At 44.5% G+C, this 24,182-nt stretch overlaps 1 protein-coding gene across 1 annotated transcript in view; it reads left to right on the plus strand.

Annotated features, from left to right (window-relative positions):
- Positions 1–666: 666 nt before the first annotated feature.
- Positions 667–24,182, plus strand: part of LOC138379713 (amyloid beta precursor protein binding family B member 2-like) — a 171,755-nt gene continuing 148,239 nt past the window's right edge. Inside the window, exons 1-2 of the mRNA XM_069464836.1 lie at positions 667–815; positions 21,796–21,901. The gene's annotated coding sequence lies outside the window, so the exon portion shown is untranslated. The remainder of the gene's footprint in view (positions 816–21,795; positions 21,902–24,182) is intronic.

A 24,182-nucleotide genomic window follows, 5' to 3' on the forward strand; every position in this document is an offset into this window, starting at 1 on the left:
GAAATGAAAGGCTAGTTCCCCCTTGGATTATTTAGCCTCTGAATTCATCTCTCTCACCCTTCCTGTTGCATCGTAAATACATTCTGCATCTCGGACCACATCAGAGCATTTTACGACCCCCCACTTCTGTGTCTTTTGGTGGTGCCCTTTGAAGTCCTGAAATGTTTTATATTTTATCATTTGAATGAGATTAAATCTGGGTTTCGCTTTACTTTTTTAAACATATTGAGCAAGTTAATTTTCTGTTTGAGTTCCTAAAGGGAATGATTCCAGCCCTCTGTGTCCCAAGAATTCAGACCGAGCCCTGCCAGAACATTCCTGTGGTTTTCCACGGGGCAGATCAGTGTGTTCATGAAATTTTTAGTTGTAGCTTGTGCTTTCTGTGGTTAATTAAAACATCTGGCTTTTAAATTTTCCACAAACAGGGCATAATCATTAGGCCAAACCTTTTCAATAATGATTAAATACTTCAAGCCTCCCCTCAGAATAGCCCAGACTTGGCTTTAGGGTCCCTTCTAAGCTGTTGCTCTGTTCATTAATGATTTTAAACATTTGGAAGATGTTTGAGGTTCTCCTGCCAAGTAGATGCCGTTGAGACGGGGGAGAGAGAAGTTTTGCGCATCTGAATCCTTCTAACGGCATCTGGCCTTTGCCCCCCAGGTCTGAGTGTCTGTGAGTGAGCGCTGTGGTCTGCAGCCAAGCATGCTGTGGTCGGACCTGCCCAGCCGCAGGACAGAAGCATTCGCTGGATGGAAAATCCACAAAAGAAAGCTCCTGTGAAAAGCTGAGACAGACGGTAACTTAAGCAAAATCAGGTTGGTATAAGAGAGGCTGAATTAAGTGCATTGGGCTGGGTAGGGAAAGATTGTTTTGTTCATTTCATAAAGATTTTTGAGACAACCCCAAATAATTACTCCCAGTTATTGGAGAGATTGCCAGCATCATGTAGATGGCAGATATGTCCTGACCATCTGTGTGTAGTGCATTGTTGTCTTCCTCTTCTCCTCCGTCCCATCCTCCTTCATCTTCCTTTCCTCTCTCGGAGAAGAGAGGGAGATGTTCCGCGCAAATATCCAAGGAGCTACAACCAGAGGTCACTGCTAACAGCTTCAGCGATCTTGGCTTTATGTTGTAGGGAAAACAGTTTCGGGCCTCACACAGTTGTGTCCGTCCTTTCAAAGGCTTGTACTCGTTTGTATTTTCACACCATGCAGGTGGGTCATGGAGACCTGGCGTTTTTGCTGGGGTAATTCTGGCTGTGTGCCTGTGGTTTGCTTGGAAAGATTTCACATGCTCTTATCTTCCCCCAAACAAAAGCTACCGACGCGTTCATTTTCTGCAGAGTGTGCATTTGGCAGTGAGATACTCAGACAGGACAGGGGGAGAGAAATGTCTAAATAAATGCAAAATAGTCTCACTGTGGACCAGGAGAATGAGACAGCATAGATAACCCCATGTGTGGCAGGAAGGTGGAAAATGATTCAGTTTGAGAACATACATTGTATAGAGACAGATGCTGCAAACAGTTTCTATTGGGTGTTGATTGGGTAATTCAGCTCTGTACTTAACAAGCAGTTAATAAATACTCACTAGAAACAAGTGAGTTAGTCTGAGAACTTATGAGGTTAGGGAATGTCTGTTGGCTCTGCCCACCCAGCATCGTCTTCCTCCTCCTCTGAGCTGGGTGTCTGTCACTCGCACTCAGAACATCCTGATGGGTAAGTGCCTTCCAGGTGTGAGGTCTTAGTGTAGAGTGACGGTGGCCAGTCCCTGTCTTCCTGGGCCCAAGGTGTAGGGACGGGCCAGGTAGGTGCTGGTGTAGCTGATGCGTGGTGTGAACAGGTGTCACCAGAGGCAAGAGCAAAGGTCTGTGGGAGCAGAGATGGAGTTACGAATCCTGCTGGGTGGCGGAGAGGCCAGCAGAGAGGGCTGCGATTTGACAAAGGAGAAACAAGATTTAGTCTTCAGGAACATTAAAAAAAAAAAAATACATTTAATTAAATTACCTGCTTTTCGACTCTAAGAGAAAGAGAGGCTTTACAGAGCCTATGGTTAAAGTGGATTGCAGATGAGGAAGATAATTTCAGAGCCTTGCTAGTAGTAGAATCTTGTTTTTTATTGTCAAAACAATTCTTTGGTGAACAGCCAAATTAGAAGTTACCAGAAAGCCGTGCAGAGTTAATTTTAACTCCACAGGTAACAGCTGCTGTTCTCACCAAAACCTCTGTCGGCTTCTTGTTCTCAGTAGAATTGAATAAATTCAATCAATTTAAATATTTATTTCCTCTTTTTAATGATAGACTTTATTATCATTATGTTTCATGATTAACATTATTTACTTGTTTTAAAATGAATAGACTTTATTTGGGGGGGGGGGAAGTTTATGCAACAGAAAAATTGAGCAGAAAGTATAGAGTTTCCTTGTAACTCCCAAAGGTGGTTTCCCTACTAGTAATATCTCCAAAAATTCTTAGGCTAATCAAGGCTTGTGAAGGTTTTTTCCTGTGTTTCTTTCTAGAATTGTTGTTGTTTAGCTTTTACGTGAGGTCTGTAATCCATTTTGGGTTAGTTTTCACGTATGGTGTGAGATTTGGGTCAATGTTCTTCATTTTATTACTTTTTGCATGTGAGTACCCGGCAGCATTTGCTGAAAAGATTCTGTACCCATTGACTTGTCTCGGCACCTTTGTAGAAAATCAGTTGACTGTAAGTGTGAGGATTATTTCTGCACCCTCAATTTTGTTCCTCTGATTCATATGCTTATCCTTATGCTAGTACCACACTGTGCTCGGGTTTTTGCAATGCAATTTTTCCATGAAAAAAGTTTGTTCATGAAATGGACTTACTCGCTGCAATGTCTGGATTAAAAAAAATAGTGTTGTGTATTTGCTACTTTCCTCCCCATTCCTTTATGAGTCACTCTGTAAAAGTACTAGTCTCGGTGATTTCTCCTTGGAACAATTACGGGAATCTTAGATGGTAGAAGATGATGTGGAATACATCTAGATGCATTTTCTGAATTACTATATATATTACTTTAAGCAATGCTTTGTTTTTCACAAAGGTGGTAAGCAGTTTTGTGCCCATTCTACATTTGAATAAAACAGATTAAATTTTTCATTGCCTCTGTTTTAATCATGGCCAATAACTACTAAATGAAGGATTTACAACTCTGGAATATTATTTCCAGAATTTTCATTGGTGGTGATATTAATTGGGTCTCATACAGAAAAAGAAGAATTTCATAAAACTATTTTATAAAATATAAACTCTGTGAATTAAGGTGGTCTTGCTTGGGTTTGGTAGTGTGTGATTCTATGTGTTTTATGAAAATTGGACATTTTCATAGTGTAATTAAAATATTTTAAAATGAATAAAATGTTAGCTGTATTTTTATACTTACCTATTCTGTTTTTGCCTTTGTATTATAGTCTGGTTCTCAGCAGACCACTCTAAATACATTAAAGTAATTATATTAGAAACATGGGGATTGCAAATTTATGTATCTTCTTTAGTTACAACCATGTAAAAAATACAAATGCAAAAAGATTGAAAAAGACATTTAAAAAATGTCAGTGCTTTATCATGGTGTTTGGATTCTAGTTGCCCAATTTCTCTTACTTTGTTTTCTAATACAGTTATAATTTTGTTTGGGACATGACTTATTTTTAATGTGAAAAACATCTAAATTTGGGCTTGGTGAAATGCAGAGATATTTCGCTTTGTGGCATATAGCTAAAAGCTGACTGCTGCCGCTGGGCTGTAGTCGGGGTTAAAATCACACTATTAGATTTGGAGCCTGTTTGCTGCAGTCCCATTAGTCCAGCCGGGCCTGCGGTTCCGGAGGGCTCCGTTCTCAGGGTGGCTTATCTGCTTCCTGCTTTCTTCCTAATCCTCTCATTTCAGCCCGGGCAGACCAGCTTGTTGGGAACAGACAGGTTTCTTACCTGGCCCCTTTACTTTTCCAGGCAGTCATTCGGGTGATAATGTCACTTCGTAAAAATATATCCAAAGAGCAACGTGGAATTATTCTTTTTATTGTTCATATAAAGAAAAGGAATAGGGTACGTTTTCATTTGTATCTCTAGGACCCTGGAAATGGGTGTCATGATCTTTTAACCCAATTACTTCTTTGGATCTTCTTTTCTTTCTCATTGCTGCCCTTTTGAACATCTTTGTGACCTGTTCACAGATTGACACTATGAGGAGTGCAATGTAATGTGGGAGGATAGGAGGGTATAGTCACCTTGGTCTTGCTTTCCTTTGGGAGCCGAATCAAAACATGGCTGGATGACTGCAACCTCCTAACCACTCTTGGGCTTTTTTGCTTTTTTTTTTTTTTTTTTGAGACGGAGTCTTGCTCTATTGCCCAGGCTAGAGTGCCGTGGCATCAGCCTAGCTTACAGCAACCTCAAACTCCTGGGCTTAAGCGATCCTTCTGCCTCAGCCTCCCAAGTAACTGGGACTACAGGCACAGCCACCATGCCCGGCTAATCTTTTTCTGTTTTTGGTAGAGATGGGGTCTTGCTCTTGCTCAGGCTGGTCTGGAACTCCTGACCTTGAGCAATCCTCCCCCCTCGGCCTCCCAGAGTGCTGGGATTACAGGCGTGAGCCACCATGCTTGGCCACACTCTTTGCTTTGAATGGAGCCTTTTGCTGGCTGGAGTCCAGAATGGTTACACCACTGACGTTCGAGTTGTGTTAGTCACATTGTGAAGCTCTAGCCTGTTCATCATCGTTTGCAGATGAAGCAAAGTCAGGTCAACTTAGACAGAGTCACTGAGCCAGCACAAGAATAAAGAGAGTGTCTGGAAGTCTCTTTCATTAGTAGAAACCACATTTTTTGTGTAAATCTGTAATGAGGATGTTTATGATAAATACATTAATAGAATTTGGAATATTACATCTTTTGATATTTTGCTTGTCTTTATATTTTTTTATGTGAAGTATAGGTTTCCTTTAAAAGCCTTCACAGATACCACATGTGAGTGACATGTAGTCAGTTATTTATTTTAATTGCAATTACTGATACAAGAATAAGTATGATTTTCTCAGTTTCATACTGATCTGTGATGAATAAAACATTTACTTTGATTATACTGTCCAAGTAAGATGTATATTCATGACATGATAACTCTTTAAAATTTTGGGGATTTCCAACTTGATTATTATCTGCTCAAATAAGTATTGATCCCTGCTTCATTCATGAACAAAAATAGTCTATTGGATGTTTTCACGTAGACAGTATCCAAACTAGTAGTTTATAGAGAATGAAGACGCTGTCAGTCTAGCTTGCAGTAGAAAATTGTTCTGTGCAGTTTGCTATGGTACCCCTTTTAAGAGTAAAAGAAAATAGTTTTTTTTTTTTTTTTTTTTTTTTTGAGACAGAGTCTCACTCTGTTGCCCGGGCTAGAGTGAGTGCCGTGGCGTCAGCCTAGCTCACAGCAACCTCAAACTCCTGAGCTTAAGTGATCCTACTGCCTCAGCCTCCCGAGTAGCTGGGACTACAGGCATGCACCACCATGCCCGGCTAATTTTTTGTATATATATATTTTAGTTGTCCATATAATTTCTTTCTATTTTTAGTAGAGACGGGGTCTCGCTCTTGCTCAGGCTGGTCTCGAACTCCTGACCTCCAGCGATCCACCCGCCTCGGCCTCCCAGAGTGCTAGGATTACAGGCGTGAGCCACCGCGCCCGGCCAAGAAAATAGTTTTTTTAATGTAATCATCACAAAGCTCAGGCCCTTTGAGGATAGATTTTAGAATCTTATTAACTATTCTGTGCTTAGTTTCATAAGGGTGCTGTTGTAGCTCTTTCCTGGTGTCTGGTTAAAGTGTCCAAGTGCCTAGGAAAGTAAGACTAGTGACTTTTCCAAGGATTTATCTCATTAAAAGTCTGGAGTTCCAACCATGACTTTAGACCCTTGATGATTCTAAAATAGGGTTGAAAATGACCGCTGGTCCTGAGCAGGGGTTAACTTACTAGTGGTAAGGGTTGTGGAATTGGTTTTCCTTCAGTGCGATTGAGTTAAACTCCAAGTGACCTTGTTACCTGTGTCCTGTGTGGAAGGCCCAGGAAGGCCTCTGAGGTAGTTGCTGGAGGGAATAGAATAAAATGCCGCTGGGGAGAGAGCCAGAGCAGAAGCCCTTCCGGCGGGAGCTCACATTTTGCTGAAGGTGTGCAGAGCCCTGAGTACTGAGCACTGAGTACTGAGCACTGAGCACTGAGTACTGAGCACTGAGCACTCCACTTGGAAATTCTTCAAGGAGCGGAGCCCTTAGAGTTCTTCCAGAGAACTTTGAGATTTTTCATTTCACATTCCAACAGATGTTTTCAAAATGGGCAGGGCAGGCGGGGTCTGTCATTAATTTGGTTTCAGTAAGTTTTGTTTCATTCCAGGTCTGAGGCTTGGAGAAGGTGAGAGGCGTGTGTGTTGAGAACTTTTCCTTGTGAATGTTGTCTTGATGGGGTTGCTGGGACGCCTCACCTCGGGATAGTTAGACCATCTGGAGGCCTGAAGCAAAGTGCTCTTCTCTCCTGAGTGTCTCGGGTCAAACAGACGTGCTCGATGTTGATCCCACCTCTCTGCTGTGGGTGGTTCGCGCTTCTGAGCAATTCCATGAAGAGTGATTCTTCAGCTCCGCCTGTATTTTCACATATTGCTGTCATGTGAGAGGCTGGTACTATCATTATAATTCAGTGAAATTTAAAATTTTCTGCCTCAAGTTTTAAAATAACATATTTTGGCTGTGCTATCACTCAGCCTGGCCTTTTCAGCAAATCTCATAGCTCTTGGGGACAGATGACCCTGAATTCCAGCAGCACCTGCCATCAAAATAGCTCTCATTCCAGGGCCCACCCCGCAGGCGTGTTTGAAAGTGCTTGAGAGCGGAGTGTAAGCAGCGCGCTGTACACTTAGTCCTAAGACGCTGTGCTGGAATGCGCTTTGCCCAGAGCCTGGGAAGCCAGCCGCCCTCCCCCCACTCCCCTGAGGTTGTGTTAGAGTCCCCACTTCTGATGGAGGAAGGAGGAGTGTGGTGCATTTCATCACTAGGACGGCAGCTGAATACACTGAGGTGAGGAAAAAGGTGCTACCAGAGCTTATGTGAGAAGACGACCAGAATCCAGGTGGAAAGTCCTAGAAGAATGAGTTAGTAATGTTTATTTGCCCAAATAGGCTCCCCCCCCCCCCAGTTATTCTATAACAGATAACAGTTATTCCATGTTTAGTTAGTACTAGAATATCCAATAGATTCATGGACCAGAATGTATTTCATCCATAGGAAAAAAAAAAAAAAGCCACCCCCAGCAATAGTTTAAACCAGAGGTCAGCAAACGCCAGCTTGGGGTTTGCCACCCGTTTTTTATATGGCCCATGATCCTGGAATGGTTTTCAAATTTTTAAATAGTTAAAGAAAAAATCAAAATATGAGATTCACATTTCAGAGTTTATAAATAAAACTTTACTGGGATGCAGTTGCGCTCACTGACGTGTCGTGGTGGCTGCTTCATGCGGCAGCGGCGGATCGAGCCGTCGTGACGGAGACTCCGCGGCCCATGAAATGTAAGTTAGTCATTGTCCGGCCCTTCAGTCTTCGCTGCCCGATTTAAACAGTCATTTAAATTTAGACGTGACCATAGTTTGGGTAGTTCACTGTGCGCTGTGCTGGCTTTGACGTGTGTTGTGGAGATGATGTCCTGCAGGATGGGAGGTTGTTTCATAAACTCACCGTTTAATCTAAGCGGAATCCTTCGATGTCACCTGTACACGAAGGCACCGGACGTCGTCTTGGTCACTAGGAATTTAGCCCAAAGTCATTAAGAAAGGCGACCAGCTGTTCTTTTTTCCCCCCCTCTCTCCCTCTTTCTAACCGAACCAGTCATTTATTCAACAAATACTCAGTGCTGACTGTCTGCGACCCGCTTGTTCTGGGCAGGGGGGTGAATGGTGACCCTAACAGACAAGGTCCCTGTGTGGGGAGATGGATCCCAAATAAATAGATATTGGGGAAATAAACACAATGAAGGAAAAACAAAAGGAGAGTGAGCTGAGGGCAAGCGGGGGCTGCTTGAGCTGCGGTCGCGGTCCAGCTCCTCCTGGGGTGGTCGCAGGTGAGCAGGGCCCAGCAGGTGTGCTCCAGGTAGAGGGAAATGCACGGGCCGGGCCCTCGGGGGCAGCCAGGGTGGCACGTTTGAGGAACAGGAAAGCTGTCGCCAAGGCTGGGCAGACTGAGCAAAGGGAAGAGTGACCCAGAGGCGAAGTCAGGAGACCACGGGGTGGAGCGGGGACAGGTCCTGGGGGGCCCTGCGGGGCGGGACAAGCCGGGACTGTTCCAGTTCTGGGAGAGGGAGGGGGTTCTGGGGGGAGAACTGACTTGGCCCGACAACGCTTTTGAAACGATCACTTACACCGAGGGACATTTGCTCTACGGCGCGCCTTGTTGCAGATGGTGGCATTTTGTGGATAAAAGGAACACAGAGCTGTCAGTGTTGGGGGTGTTGTGAGAGCGGGGCCAGAACGACAGTGATCACAGGGCAGCGTCTTGTGAGGCGAGTGTCCGAGGGCTTCAGGTCTCCGTGTCAGTCAGGGGCTCCCAGAGGAACAGACGGCACGTTGAAGTTGGGGACCACAAAGGGCAGCGCAGTGTCCTGAGGCTGGTGGCAGCCAAGCTCTCCCCACTGCTAGGCCTGCGGGGGAGGGAGGAGCCGAGTGGGGAGACTGAGGGCTCTGTGTAAAGGTCACCTGGCAGGACTCCGGCACCCTGCGGGGACGGAGCCATCTCCCCCCACTTCTGTGGAGGGGCAGGTGGGAGAGACCCACCCAAGGGGACACCTCGAGATTTGTACCCGAGCCCCAAGTCTCTGTCCCTCCCCCCCCCCCCCCGCCCCCGGCACACCACAGACATGCACACGTGAGCGTGGACACACACAGGCGCCCGAGTCCCCTCCCGTGTTGTATGATGGCTTTTCTGACCAGGGCAGAGGAGCTACTAGCTGTGAGATCTGAGGACATTTCTTGTTATTTCTGGGCGTTTGACTCTGTAATGGAAGCTGCACAAGGACGGTGAGGGAAGCTCCGCACATCCATGTTTCATTCCTAATAAAAACAGTTCAGAGCACGCGTGTTACCGATCGTAGAGCTAAGCTTTTTAGTTGTTAAAAAACTATCAGTTTACAGTTGGACGCAGATGGAAAAATACTGAGGGGGAAATTAAAACCTTGGGGAACTGTGCTCAGTTTTGGTTATTCTGGTTAAAAACAAAGCGAGCATTGAGTTCGAGCCGCTTCAGTCCAAGTGGTTTTCATTTCCGCTGCTGGACGAGTTAAAGCCGTGAAGACACAGAAGTGCTGTCCAGCAAGCTGCCTCCTCCAGCAGCCCCTGTGACACCCTGGTGCCCGGGAGCTTCAGTTTCCCTGCAGGGCCAGCAGTCACCACCCTGAGTCGGCCACTGTCTACGCAAAGTTGGGAGCTTCATGCTTCCTACGGGGGGCAGAGCTGAGTGTTTTAAATGATTTGTTCTTCTAAAAATATTTGACTTTTCAGTTATACTCTGAGCACGAAAGTTTCCAATAACAGAGCGGTCCGCTTGGCCGACAAGTCTGTAGAGAGAGAAATACGCAGAACCTGATTTCAGGCCTCACTTTGTAGAGGACTGTGCCTGTAAAACCCACCCAAGTTGTATTGATGGTAAAACTCATTTTTCTCTCCCATTTTTTTCTGGGATCTGGCTGAAAACCAAGAATTGTAGCCCAGGCCTGACTGAGGACCCCTGGGGAAAAGAAAACTCTTTTCTATTTATGGTTGTCAGCCATGTTGCAAAACTTAAAACATTATTTACTTTATTTTAAGGTCAAAGAAAAAGTCACCTTGCATTTCCTGTAAGTTTTGAAGCCCCGGGACAGGGTCTGGCTTTGTTTCCTGGCTTTTGCCCGCGGGTCAGCGTCACGGCTCAGGCTCATTCGTGTGGCCGGGACCCCTGGGGTTGGGAGCCCCCCTGCGTGCGAGGCACCGTGGTCACGGAGTGGGGTCAGAGCCTGCGTGAGCCGTGTCCTGGTCCCGAGCTGGTGTACGTCGTCATGCTCGGGAGATGGGATGCATGAGCAGACACGTAGTCTGCGGAGAAAGAGAGAACCCCCGTGATGAAGGGGAGACTTGGGAAATGACCAGGGAGAGGGGACCTGTCTCTGTGGCCGCAGAGCACAGGCACGGCCGGCCTGGAGCTCGGCCGTGGACACCCAAGAGAGGGACAAGGTCAGCAGCCGTGGATTTGAGTGAGTTCTGCGTCTGACTTCAATTCATGAGCCTCTGTCGTCTTCATCTGTGAAACGGTGATAATGTCCTCAACACTCTTATCGCAGTATTTTTGTGAGGCTAAATCACACCAGGCACCGACAACAGTAAAACACTCTAATGCTTTCACTTACTGTTAATATTCTGAAATGACATCTGTTAAGTACTTATGTATTAGTGATGCTTGATATCGTATCGGTGGTCTTCTAGGAGTCTGATCTATAGAAGAGTTCGTGCCGCTCGTGGAGGTGCCAGGTCCAGGCAGGAAGGCGTCTGCGTGCGAAGTCTAGCAGGTCTCCCACGGGCAGTGTGGCGTCCCTGGTACAGTGGAGAGCCGTCTCTGGGCAGGTGTCCGAAAGGCCGGGCTCCCTTCCTCAAGGGGAGGTCAGGCACGGGGTGGTGGAGCTCTGGGTTTGAGATTGTTCATAGGACTTGGGAATTGGGGCTGTGATTTTTGTTACTACAAGCTCAAATCTATAACTTGGAGTTTTTCAAGAGAAAGAATTGAGGCTGACTTATCTCTCCATCATCAATATCATCATTTAAAAATTGTTCGGTGCTTCTCTCACTTTTAGTGCTTTGCCAGTGCTTTCTTTTTTAATGGAACTTCTTGGAGCCTTTCTGAGACCAACTGTACTTGACTCAGAGGAGGAGGAGTGTGGCGAGTTCCTTCCTGGGCATGTTAATTAAAACACAGTAAATTGAGCTGGGGAACTTGGAGCCGGAAACACGTCAGTGTTCTGTGAGGGGAGGAATAGGAAATGTATGAGGCTGAGTTTAAAAAACACACGATTCAGTTCAGCTGAACAGACCGCAGTTCAAATCCGTTCCCCAAATAGGCCCCGTCTGTGCGCTCAGGGGCTACCGCCTTTGCTGAGGGTGCCTGCACTAGTCTTAGCAGTCGGGTTAAGAGGTGGTTTATGAGCCGGTCAAGAAAACCAACCTCGTGGTCATGCTCTTAAAAAGGCTAAAAAAAATGGGCTTAACTTTTTAGAACACTTGTAGATTTATAGAAAAATTGAGAAGATGGTACAAATTATCCATATGCCCCCTTGCCCCCTTTCCTCTTTTATTGACACCTTAGAGTAATATGGCACATTTTTTATAATGAATGAACCGACCTTCTTGTTATTAACCAAAGTCTGTGGTTTTTTCAGATTTCCTTAGTTTTGACCTGGGTCAAAACTGTCCTTTTTTACTGACCACTTTACCCTGTTGCCTGGCACACAGTGACTTTGCACAGGTATTTACTGAATGATCAATAAGACGCTTTTCCTGCCTTGAGTTACTGCGAAGCACCAGGGAAGGATCAGGCCTGGAGCAGAGGACGCCCTCACGGTGCTTAGGGATTGGAGGCAGGTGGGGCCGAGGGGAATGAGCCCTGGTGCCGCCGTGCACAGACCCCATGACCCGGGCAGGTCACCCACCCTCTTTACCTGTTTCCTCACCTGTGCAAGGAGGATAATAGTAGTTCTTACCTCCGTGAGGTAGGCGTGCGGTGAGGATGAAATGAGAGCGTGCGTGTGAGAGTCTCTAGACGCAGGCCCCGCGCGGGCAGCCCCAGTGAGTGTCAGCTGAGGTTCTTACCACGCGGGAGAGAGCGTGGCCCCCGTGCTGAGAGGTGCGGAGTGTCGCGGGGAGTCGGCATGGGGGAGGTGGCCCGAGGTCGGGGGTGGGTCAGAAGCGTTTCCCTACAGAAGGTGACATCTGTGATGGACCCAAAAGAATGGGTTCTTTTACCAGAAGGACAGTGACCAGAGAAGAAACGCCAGGTTGAGAGAGCATTCTACAAAGGTGCAGAGCAGCGGGAAGGTGTGAGAATGTCTTCTGGAGGAAAGAAGATTGTCCGATACAGATGGACTGTAATCTAACATGGCGAGATAGCACGGCCAGGGAGATGAAGCTATAAGGTCAGAAATGCTTTTGAGGGGTATATGTTTAAATTTTTTATTCTAAAATTTTTCAAATACAGACAAAAGTAGAATAGTACAGTGAGCACCTATACAATCCCTAATTTCAATAATTATTAACATTCTTCCCTATTTGCTTTATCTATATAAATATATATTTTAAAATTATAGCTGTCATGACATTTCACCCCGAATACTTTAGAATGCATCTCTGCACAGTAAAGCTGCCTTACGCAAGCGGAATACCATCATCACACCCAGCAAAATTAACAATAGCCCCCAAGTACTATTTAATATCAGTCCATAGTCAGATTTCCCAAATCCATCCCCCAGGTCTTCAGTGTCTTAACAAAATTTTAAAGCAGAATCCCGGCAGAAAGCCATATGTCATATGGCATTTGGTTGTTACGCTGCCTATGTCTGAAATTCCAGCTGGGAAGTTGAGCCTTGTGGGCTTTGGAGCACTGAAAAGGTTTCAGGTCTCGTCCCTGTCCTGCACCTGTCTCAGACCAATGGAATTCCAATGAGAGACAGTGCGGAATTTCAGTAAAATACATTGAAGCCCAGATAAATTCAGATTCTTTCCTCTCACCAGGATGGTGACTTTGGTACTAGCTTTGAACTCTCGGGTGGTCACATTTGCGATGACTTGATGTGTGCTGGAGTAACCCAGCACCAGACTGGAAGAATTCAGTAGAGACGCAACGTGTTATATTTTTTTGAGACCGAGTCTTGCTCTGTCACCCCAACACCTTGTTTTCTGTTGAGTCGTGTGTCTGCTGTGTCTACACTGCACAGACGTGCAGTTACATCCTTGCTAATGCTGTGTAGACACCACAGAAGTGACTTTTGGCCTCCTTGTATTCACAAGCCTTCTGGACACTAGGTGTGAACCCTTGTGTGGAATTTCACAGCAAGTTTCACAGTTTTTCTTGAAGGAAAAACATCCTCTGACTGTGGGTGGAAGTTCCGTGTGATGCCGGAAGCCCGTGATGAGATGCTGGTACCTGGAGGTGGGAACGGAGCGGAAAGCGGGGAGTGTGGGGCCCTGCTAGCTCCGCTCGAACCAGGGGTGCCCTGCGCCTGCCGCGGGCTGCTTTGCTTTTGGCCCTCCCTGTGGCCAGGGAAGCGTCTGGAGTCACTGGGGCATCGCAGTGGGGGTGAAAGGCCCACCAGCTGCGGCTGCACCTTCTTCAACTCGAGGAGTGAAACCTGGAGTCCACCGACGGGGAGTCGGACGCCTTGGGGATGTTTTCTTGCGGATGTGCCGCTCTGATTGCCTTTTCCTAACGATGTCTCCTCGTTGTGCTCTGCAAGTGAGTTCCTCTGAGATCATTTCTCTCCACCTGACCTGCAGGTACGCGGTGGGCACCGCTTTACCTTGCTCCAGTTTGCCTTGTTCCGGAACCCAGCCCACCCACCTCTGCCGTGAGAAAAGCGTGTCTGTCTCTGTTCCGGCTCACGTGTGGTTCTGTTGACCCACTTGGAAGGGATTCAGCGTAGTGTCTGGTTTCTCTTACGTCCCTAATTTGGCTTGCCTTGTGTTGTATTCCAGCTGAATGGAGTCTTGTTCTTGCTTTTAAAGAAAAGGAACCTGAGAAAAACAATACTTGTGATGGTGACTGCTTGTTAAGGGTAATTGCTGTTTTATGTTAATTTGCATGTTAAAATGAGAAGATAGGGAATTGCTAAATTCACCAACCTGTTACCTCCCAAGTCTAGTGCTTTGAAGTATATTTGTTGCTTAAGTAAAGATGTAGCCATGCAGAATGGAAATGTCCAAATACACAGGGATTTTTTTTTTTTTTGGTGTGTATGTATATATAGCATTTAAAATTATTATTTCCATCAGCAAGAATCATTATACTATACTTGGAAATTATAGAAAAGCAGAAAAAAGAAATCCAGCGACAACTAGCATTCACATTCTGTGAATTTATGTCTGGTCAATTTTTTTTTTTTTTTTTTTTTTTTTTTTTGTTGAGACAGAGTCTCACTTTGTTACCCAGGCTAGAGTGAGTGCCGTGGCGTCAGCTTAGCTCACAGCAACCTCAGACTCCTGGGCTTAAGCGATCCTACTGCCTCAGCCTCCCGAGTAGCTGGGACTACAGGCATGCGCCACTATGCCCGGCTAATTTTTTCTATATAGATTTTTTAGTTGTCCATATAATGTCTTTCCATTTTTAGTAGAGACGGGGTCTCGCTCAAGCTGGTCTCGAACTCCTGACCTTGAGCAATCCACCCGCCTCGGCCTCCCAGAGTGCTAGGATTACAGGCGTGAGCCACCGCGCCCGGCCTATGTCTGGTCAGTTTTAGTCTACACATTATATCTCTTTAAATGGGCATAATTTCACCGTAACTAGACCTTTTCGCTACTCAAAAGTGTGGTCCACAGATGAGCAGCGTAGATGTCTGTTGGGAATTCGTTAGACCTGCGGAGTCTCGGGCTCCACCCAGACGTACTGAATCGTGGTTTGTATTGAACGCGACGTGTGCATTCGAATTGGGCAGCAGCCGACACGGCCAGGGCAGCAGGGGGAGGAGAGAGGACACACAGGGCCGAGACCTGTGCGCTCTTCCGCATTTCCTGTTACTCTTTCCTAAGACAGTTTTCCTCGGTACATGGGAAAGATAAAATGAGGTCAGAGTTGTTAACGAGGCGCAGCATCCCTGTGGAGAAGCTCGGCTGTCTCATACGTGATCATTCCATTCAGTAAACATTCGTCAGGTGCCTCCCGGGTGCCGGGCACGCGTGTGGGGCCGGGGCCCGGGTCCAGGCTGGCGTGTGCTGCGGCAGAAGCGAGCAGAGGGGCCGGGAGGAGGGACGGTCGGTGTCGCAGGGGTCGGGGAGAGGGGTCAGAAGGACAGACGGTCTCTGGGCACAGTCTGGAAACATAAATCAGTGAGCGTGAGTTACAAGTGCCGCTTGGATTTGGAAAGAGTAGAAAGATGAACAAAGTGGATCCCGTCCTTGAAGGATTTATGCCTGGTTTGAGGACAGGAGATGGTGTTTAAAACTGTAAACAGTGCAAAGCTCCTTCGTGTTAGGCTGGAACCAGAAGACAAGGGTCTGAATGTCAGCTTTGCAACCCTGTGATGTTAGACAGATTATTTCACGTATTTCACGAGGGAGGGGGTCATGAAGACTGGGCCCGTGGGAGAGAGGAGCGGAAGATGAAGCTGCGGTTTTGAGCCTGGACAGACGAAGAAAACAGGTGGGGGAGACGGGGGGTCCGGTTTGGTGGGGCGGTTCTGTCTCAGGCACGTCACGTGTGGGGTGACAGCTGAGAGCAGCAGGTCTGGGGTGCATTTGCACGCGTGGGGTCACGCAGACAAGGCCCCTGTTCCGGGCGTGGATGAAGTCCCCAGCCCCCCCCTGGGCAGCGTGTGGTCAGTATAGACGCCAGAAGGGGCCCTCTCTGGCTCCTGGGAAGTGTCCACACCGCACGGGGCTGCTCACGGGGACGGGGATGAAGGCAGGAGTCGTTAAACCTGGAGACCTGGCTCTTCCTCAGCGTGAGTGGGTGGGGAGACTGGACTTTTCTGTTGGTGATTTTCACCCACTGTCGTCGTCTTCCTTGGGGTTCTTTATCTTTCTCAACTGAGGACCATTAATTGCTTCAGAAGAGAAACAGAACTGGAAAATTTTTTTCTGAAAAATGGACTGAATGCTCTGACAGCAAAGAACTGTCTTCCCGTTTGTCAGTTTCTTGTCAGTTTCTTGTCAGTCTCAAGCTCCTTTGTGATCTCTGCAAAGCGGGTGTCGCCGACCAGTAACCGTGGTTACTGGCGGTTGCAGGTTGTGGCTGGAATGACGTTTTTTGTTAACATTTTGCCCAACCTGCCTTTGCTCTGTCTCTGTCTCTGTGCTGATGTCAGTCTGTCTACACAAACACACATACACTCTGTCTCTCTTAAAAATTTGTCGTGGAGCCATTTGAGTTACTTGTAGAGATCGTGACTCTTTATCCCTAAATATTCCAACTTGCATCTGCTAAGCACAAGGACATTCTCCCATGTAGCCCACAATACCATGATGACCAAGAAATATGATCTGATATATAGATCATATTTGAATACACACTCAAATTTCACTTATCGTTCCAATATATATTCTAATTATTCTTTTATAACCAACCCCCTGTCCCGGACCGACATTAGTCAGCAGTCACTCATTGCATTTTGTCCCTTCACTTTCCTTTAATCTAGAAGAGTCACCCGGCTCTTGTTCTGTTCTTGTCGTTCCTGGCACTGATCGCCTGGGAGACACCTTTGTCTTGTGGAACGGCTCACATCCGTGTTCTTTATGGTGAGACACAGATCAGGCATGTTTGGCAAACGTGCTGTGTGGTGGCCGGGGAGACGCACGGCGTTCGGCTGCTGTGCAATCGATCGTGCCAAGCTCACCGGGACGCAGCGGGCTGCCAGCGCCCGCCGTCGCAAGGAGCTGCTTCTCCTGTGAGCAGTGAGCAGTCTGTGGGGGATGCTCTGAGACGCGAGAGCATCCTGGTCTACAACAGCCCCTTTCCCAGGGGTTTAGCATCATCAGTGGTCACTGACGGGATCAGTTGCTGCCCTGGTGGCTGCAAACTGGGATTTTCCTCTGCGGTTCTGTTGACGTTGATGAGCTGCGTCCTTTATAAAGAAGAGCTCCGCCTTATCCTTTTCTTCATGAGTGTCTATGGGTTTGTGGTTGCTTGTTCTCTTCCCTGTGTCATAATTCGTCAACGTCATTCTTGTTTGTTGTCCAGACTGCCCCACAGTTCACCAGTGGGAGCCCTTCCAGGCAGCGCCTGTGTCCTTTTGTGGTGTCTGCGTTGATACCCGAGCACGCCCCGGCTCTCCGCGTAGTGAGATGTACTGGACTTATGTCACACTTTCTTTGTCCGAAACCTACTGTTTGTTCTGGACCCGACTATTTCTCCAGTGAACTGAGGTCTTCAGAAAGCAGGATCTGGGTACTAGGGCTTCTCTTTAAAAATGCACACCCTTCAGAAAAGTTAAAAGTCCTGAATCATTTGTTTAAATCTCCCCCACCCCAAGATTATTCCCGTGGTGGCATCAGGAGCTTAGATGTCGGAAGGAAAGGACCGATGGAGGAGGCGCCATCCAAAGCGAAGGTCTTTGGGCTTTGGACCACGGGTGGCAGAGGACGCAAAAAGGCAGATGAGATAGTGCCAAAGACCCATTTAGATCAAGCTGGGATTCTGCCCCGGGACTGACTAGGGAGCCTGAGAAAATACTTTCTGCCTGTTTCCCAGGTAGAATGTGAAAATTGGTTGCTCTTTTTTATATCAGGTAACGGTAAGAGGATGTCTTCCCCTTGGCTATACGTTATGCTAATTCTTAAAGCAATTTAAGAAATACAGTTTCCATACCAAGTTCCTAACTGCTCTGTATTGTCAGAGGCACTGTGAGGTGTGTGTAGATGGATGTGTATTTCAGCCCATGTCTTTTAAATATTAAAATCCACCGTTTTTGTTTTGAATAGTTAAAATTGCATATAGTCTCTGAATTTGTTTGCTGATTATCATGTTTGGTTGCTGATTATTAAAGGCGCATATGTGCAGCATGTTAGGCAGCGTCTTGTGAGACAGAAACCAAGAATTTCAAAGTTACTTTCCAACCTAATGGGTAGGCATTTGATTTAATGATTGCGTCTCTGGGGAGGATCTTGACCTTGAACTGACTGATTTTTCTGGAGCTCAGTATCTTCTGTGCACTTTTTCTATATAATAGCATAATTAAACTGTTTATTTTGGCTTTTCTATTCATTAAAGTAAAACAAAACAGGAAGCCAGTAATTTGAAAGGGAATCTATGAAAATGCTTAAAAATACAAAAGCAAATTTGAAACATAAGGGTTTTGTTTTTGTTTTTCATCTATGTCAGCATTTTGGGGGGAAAAAAACCCATAACAGAAAAAACCAAGATTGCTTACTTATATCTATGCATTGCACAGTGGGGATTTGGTTATTGTTCAGATGTGTACACTGAACGTTAAAGATGACCTATAATTTTATGAAACAAAACCACCTCCCCACGCACATGCAGCCACTAACTTTGAATTCTCAGCACATTCTTGAGAACGAAGTCGTATTAAATGAAGTGACTGCCCTGTGCCGAGCAGTGACTGGCTGTGCAGGTGTGCTAGAACAGCTGGACTGAAAAAGGAACATCGTTTACAGGCGCTGCCAGGCAGGCTTCGGGGGTGAGCTCAAGTGTGTGGTGGGCAAGTTGCCCCAAATTGGCCCGTGATCCTATATACCCTCAACATCCAGCTCTTATGTGCCGTCCGTGTGGGATTAAAATGAGCACACTCAGGACTGCAGAGTCACTGTTTTTGGCAAATGCATTGCTTTCAAAGTCAGGTTTTGTTGTTGGGAAAATTTTAATATAACCGAGTTCTTTTGGAGGTTACAAAGATCAATGTCTCCTTTCTTTCTATTTTAAACTCCCTGATTTAGAAGTTCATCCCCACGCCCGAATCCACCCCTCCTTGCATTTGTTTCATCTTGATTTGGTTTGAAAGGAGCTTTATTTAGAACACAGTTTCCTTATTCAGAATGAAATGTCTTTCCGAAATTAAGGCAGCTTAGATACAATTATATAATTAAATTCTTTGGTCTGGATTTTACTAAATCCGTGACTGTTTTCACCAGGTAAAGCAAATTATATTTTGGCCTCTGCAATGAATTTAAATGTTTTACACATCCCTGTTGGGACTGCGTTTGTCCTTGAATTGTGGGATGGAAAATCGCGTTTAGAAGTTTGGCCTCACAACTGGACCCTATCAATACTTGTGATTGACGAGGAAACTTCTGGTGTTCCTTGTTCCTGGGCCGTTGTTCTACTGGCTGGGTTCACGTGTGAAAAGAGGGTGTTCACACTAAATAAAAAATGTAAGGAAAATAAAACTTTGTTTTAATTTTCCTCTCTGTAATTAGCAGCTTTTCAAATGTTGGAATTTTTTTTTCCTTTCTTCTTTCTACATGTGGATACTTTTAAGCAAAACTGGGATGGTGCTGAGCTGCTGCTTTATAATCTGCTTTTCCAATGAACACGGCTAGAGAACATCTCTCCAACTCATTAAATATTCCACAGACTTTTAAAACACTGTTCGTTGTTGGATATTTGTTTTCAAAATTATTTGTAGTGATATTACTTATAATAAACTTCCTTGTATATATGCATATCTTAAACTTTCGTAAAAGGAAATTCACAGTCTTTTTTTAACTTACTGGGTTTAGGGAATGAAAAGTAATTCCATTCATTTTGGTACTTTCCAGCAATGAAGGTTAAGCTCTGTTGCCTGCAAGAATCGATCTTTATAATGCCATCATCTTGGTTTGTCCAAAATGGTGCAGTAATACCTCAATTTAACACGATTAGAGAACTTCTCTTAGTTTGTTCACGTAATTAAAACTGACCCTTAAGTGTCCATACTTGGTAATTGTAAATACTGTGAGTAAAAACCTTTCAAAAATTGTTATATTACTGTCCTCTTAAACATAATGACAAAATATGAAAATCACAACTTAACCCCTTCTGAACAAATCACAAGCATCCTTATAAACACTAGTTGCTGTACAGCCAGTTCTGCTAAAATACAATGTATGTATTCCAAAACACCATATTATGCAGAATCATGGAGCAAAACCCACAATGCTTATAAGAAAAATGGGATTGAGGACACGATACTCAAAAAACTATCAGTGACACATTAAACAGAGTTGAGAACTGAAGAAAAATTGTAGCACCATTTTTTAACATTAAGTGTTTAAAAGATACATAAATAGTACAACTACGGGCCGGGCGCGGTGGCTCACGCCTGTAATCCTAGCACTCTGGGAGGCCGAGGTGGGCGGATCGTTCGAGCTCAGGAGTTCGAGACCAGCCTGAGCAAGAGCGAGACCCCACCTCTACTAAAAATAGAAAGAAATTATATAGACAGCTAAAAATATATATAGAAAAAATTAGCCGGGCATGGTGGTGCATGCCTGTAGTCCCAGCTACTCGGGAGGCTGAGACAGGAGGATCGCTTGAGCTCAGGAGTTTGAGGTTGCTGTGAGCTAGGCTGACGCCACGGCACTCACTCTAGCCTGGGCAACAGAGTGAGACTCTGTCTCAAAAAATAAATAAATAAATAAATAAAATAAAAAAATAAAATAGTACAACTACGGTGCTTTATCTTGGGGAAAAAAAAACCCTGATGTTTGCCTTGGAAGGGCTGCCGCTTGGGAGTTGCTGTGACGTGGTGGAAGATGGGTCACCTGAAGTCGGGCAGCGTCAGGACGCTAGGTGTGGGTGGGGGGCTCTTAGCACCCCGGTGGAAACTGAGGTCACAGCTGGACGTTTGAGCACAGGCTGTGTGCGTTCTGCGTGTCCTCGTGCAGCTGGGTTCAGCCGGGGCACAGTCTTCTGCGATTACCTACTATTTCTTGCAATGAAACCACGTATAAATAAACGCAAAATTCGAGTTACACTGAAATTGTTCTCTTGGAACAAAAGCAAGTGTTGTACCAGAACTGAATGTACCGTGTGGTAGCACAGTGATGTCCCGGGGTAACTGAAATGCGAATTCTTCTTGTCCCCGTCCTGAGTACAGTTAGTACCCCTACAACACTTAGGGGAGAATCTGGCGTAGAAGGCAACATGATACGTTAGTAAGTGTTGGCAATAACAGCGTCACAATAATAAACAGTGCCGATTGGTGTTTGTTGGGTTCTGTCCGCTTTGCAGCTATGACTAGCTGCTGTAATGGTGCCCCCTTTTAATGGACTGATTTCTCAGTCTCTTGTGGTTTATAAATGAGTTTATCACGTTTCTTAGAACTACGCCCAGCAGTCCATCAGACCATCATGGGAGAACCTGAGGGGTTCTGTAGGTTAGGGCTTTAGATTATAGGTTACCTGTGGCATCTGTTTTACTTACTTGAGCTGTTTTATCTTATTAATGAATTATTACCTATGGATCCATTTTGCAGAATTGTTGGGGAAGTAATGTATGTTTTAAGTGAGATTATTAATCATGCAGAATTTTCACCTTTTCTGTTTTATTGGGGGAAAAAATGAACACGACTATCTCTTCTCATTCCCACCTGCAGAAGTGAAGTGTGCTTAAATTAATACATATGAAGAGTGTTTAAAAGTTGTTGATAGTTTAAGTTGTGAGGGTTCACTTCTATTCACAACCGCTTTGTGTTTATGAGATGAGCTCATCTTGGAAGTGGGGCTGGCAAGTGTGATTTCAGACCTTCCCTCCCGAGTCACAGTGTTATCAGGAGTCCAGATCTTCCCTTAGTTCCTTTTCATGACTCCTGAGAGAGACATTTTTAACAGGAGCGGTTGCCAAGAAGCCTTGCTAGCTTCTGCTTTAGGAACTTTAATAAGATGACAGATCAAAATGCCATCTAGATTTAGAAAGCCTTGTCGGTGTATTATGAAAGAAAGATAGCTTACATATCTTATCATTTAGTTATTCCAGTGAAATCTTAATTATGCAGAGATACTCTGAATAGCAACGGGATATTGTGATTTTTAATTTCTAATCTGACTTTGAATTTTAAATTTTTGTCTTTACACAATTTCTAGATCTGTTTGGGGTGCCTGACCTCCTTGGGTGATTACTGTTAATTAACCGACTTCGTGGGGAGAAGGGAGCTTGCCTTCTGAGCTTTGTAGCAAAGACCTGGGAACAGTAAGTAACTTACAGCTTGATTTTGAAAAATTCTGTTATCAATGTTAGCAATGGGTCTCTGGCTTTTCTACTTTTTCATTCCTGGCTTAATAATCTTTTTATGCTTTTATGGATTCGTAACGTGGCAGAGTTCTCAGGAGACCCTTTTGTAGGAAACAACTTCAGAGAGATGAGGATGACATACGTTGTGCCATTACTTTTGGGTTTTATAAACTTGAGTCCTCAAGGTTATGATAAACCTTTATTAGGTTTGCAGTTGATTAATTGAACTTTAAAGATAAGGCAACGTAATATGATGTGACAGAAAAGTCCAGTTGCTTGAGCTTCAGGTGTTTTAGACTTTTAGACATTTTGGATAGGCGCTTTGACTGAATTTGTAGAAGTAAGAAAATCGACTTGGTTCTTTTCTTGTGTGAAAGCAAAACAAGATACGGAATTGCTTGTTCAATAGATCCCTCATGTAGCTTGATCTTGGGAAAATTAATGCACCTCTCAATTTTACAATTTTTTTGAAGTACTATAAGACGTTCTAATTGGGACACGTATGAATTGGTTTTGCTGTCTTTGAGGGAAAAAATTGATTGAGGCCACAAAGTTCAGTTTTTTTCCCCTAATCTTGTAGAAAAGGAGAAATGGGCCTTAATGATAATAAAGTCAATCTATTTTTTGTGTGTGTGAATACTACTTGGAAGTAGGAATGATCAAGTACCCGTAAGAGTGTACGCGAAACAAAACGTGCATGTGCACACACCCCCCCATCTCCTTCCTGGCATGTTCTACAAACAATGTCATTGGCAATAGGAACAGTTTCCCATTAAATTCCTGGATAGTTCTCTAAACTCTGCCCTATGTGTTACGGCTCCTCTTCATTTCTGACACTACAGATGAACTGGTTGAAACACGTTTAAAACGAAATAAGACAGAAAAGAACTTTGCTGTAGAGGTTCTATAGAAGCATTAATTAGTAAGATAAGTGTTCATTATTATATTGTATTTACTATAAGTTTGATTGTAATTAAATTGTGTATTTTATAATTATATGGTAAGGGTCTTCAATTTTGAAGCTTGCTTGAAGTTAAATATTTGTACTGAGAAAATATATATGCATATATACACACACATTTATGTACATACACACTGCACAGATACATGAATATTATTTCTGAAGGCTTTCAAGTATGGGCTAAAACGTAAATCTGTTGAAAGTAAGGACTTCAAAAATTTTCACCAAAAATAATTTTTTGTACTGAAATATTTGCAATAGTGAAACATTATTGTCAGTGGAATTTTTAAAAATTATGGGAATTTTTCGAATTTTGTTGTCTTGTAATCACATATTAATCTTAAAGGAAATCTTTTGTGTTGTAGTTGTTCTTCTATCTTGGAAGGGTGTTTGGAAAAGGATTATATTGGAAGCCACCAATCTGTCCCCAGAAACGAAATGAAAAGGTCAAAAGATTAATTCTCTGGGCTTCAGGATCTAGGTATTTGCAGTGATGTTTGGACTGGAAATGTAACAGCCTCAGGAAGGAAGCTACTTAAACTGCCTTGCAAATAATGTAGCATTTCTTTAAAATTGAATATAGTCTCCAGTGAAATCTTGTCCTTCCGTTATACCAAAAAACTCCCTTTTGGGATGCATCGTGGCATTGTTGTAAGTTATGTTTCCGTTTTGTAGAGGCAGCGCATCTGTGGGACTTCTGTTTACAATACTGAGCTAAAGACGGCCGGTGTCACTACATGAACGTGACAGAAAGGTCTCTGCTTACTAAACCTGATGTTGTAAGTGAATGTTCATATGCACAGAAGGATGTTCACCATCATCCTTACGTTTAAGAAAGAAGGTGGTTCTAATGCAGAGGTTTGCCGCACGTAAATCTAGTCCTGAAGAACTAATTACACGGAAGTTAACATGAGGGGAGGGGAGGGGGAGGGGGGCGTCCTTCTGGAATTTATTAGTCACAAGAGACTCTTCTGACAGCACTTGGAAGACCGGAAGGGATCCTGAAATGTGTTGGTGGTTTCTGTTTGGGGAAGCAACACACAGTTTGATAGAAAATCCAGAGCTCCAAACAACCTGCATACTTTTCAACCTCCTTGTGTCCTCTGCTTTCATTTTTTTCTTAATCACAAATGTGTTTTAAAAGTCTTCCTTGTTTCATGCATTCTATTCAATTATTTGAGACGGATTTCTAGACACTTTATTCTGTAATGCTGAAAAAATGTAAATGCACCTTCCAAAAATTAGCCATGGCTTGTTATAAAAGAAGTAAAAAAATAA

This window comes from Eulemur rufifrons, unplaced genomic scaffold (genome assembly GCF_041146395.1).
Source record: "Eulemur rufifrons isolate Redbay unplaced genomic scaffold, OSU_ERuf_1 scaffold_125, whole genome shotgun sequence".
NCBI classification, from domain to species: Eukaryota; Metazoa; Chordata; class Mammalia; order Primates; family Lemuridae; genus Eulemur; species Eulemur rufifrons.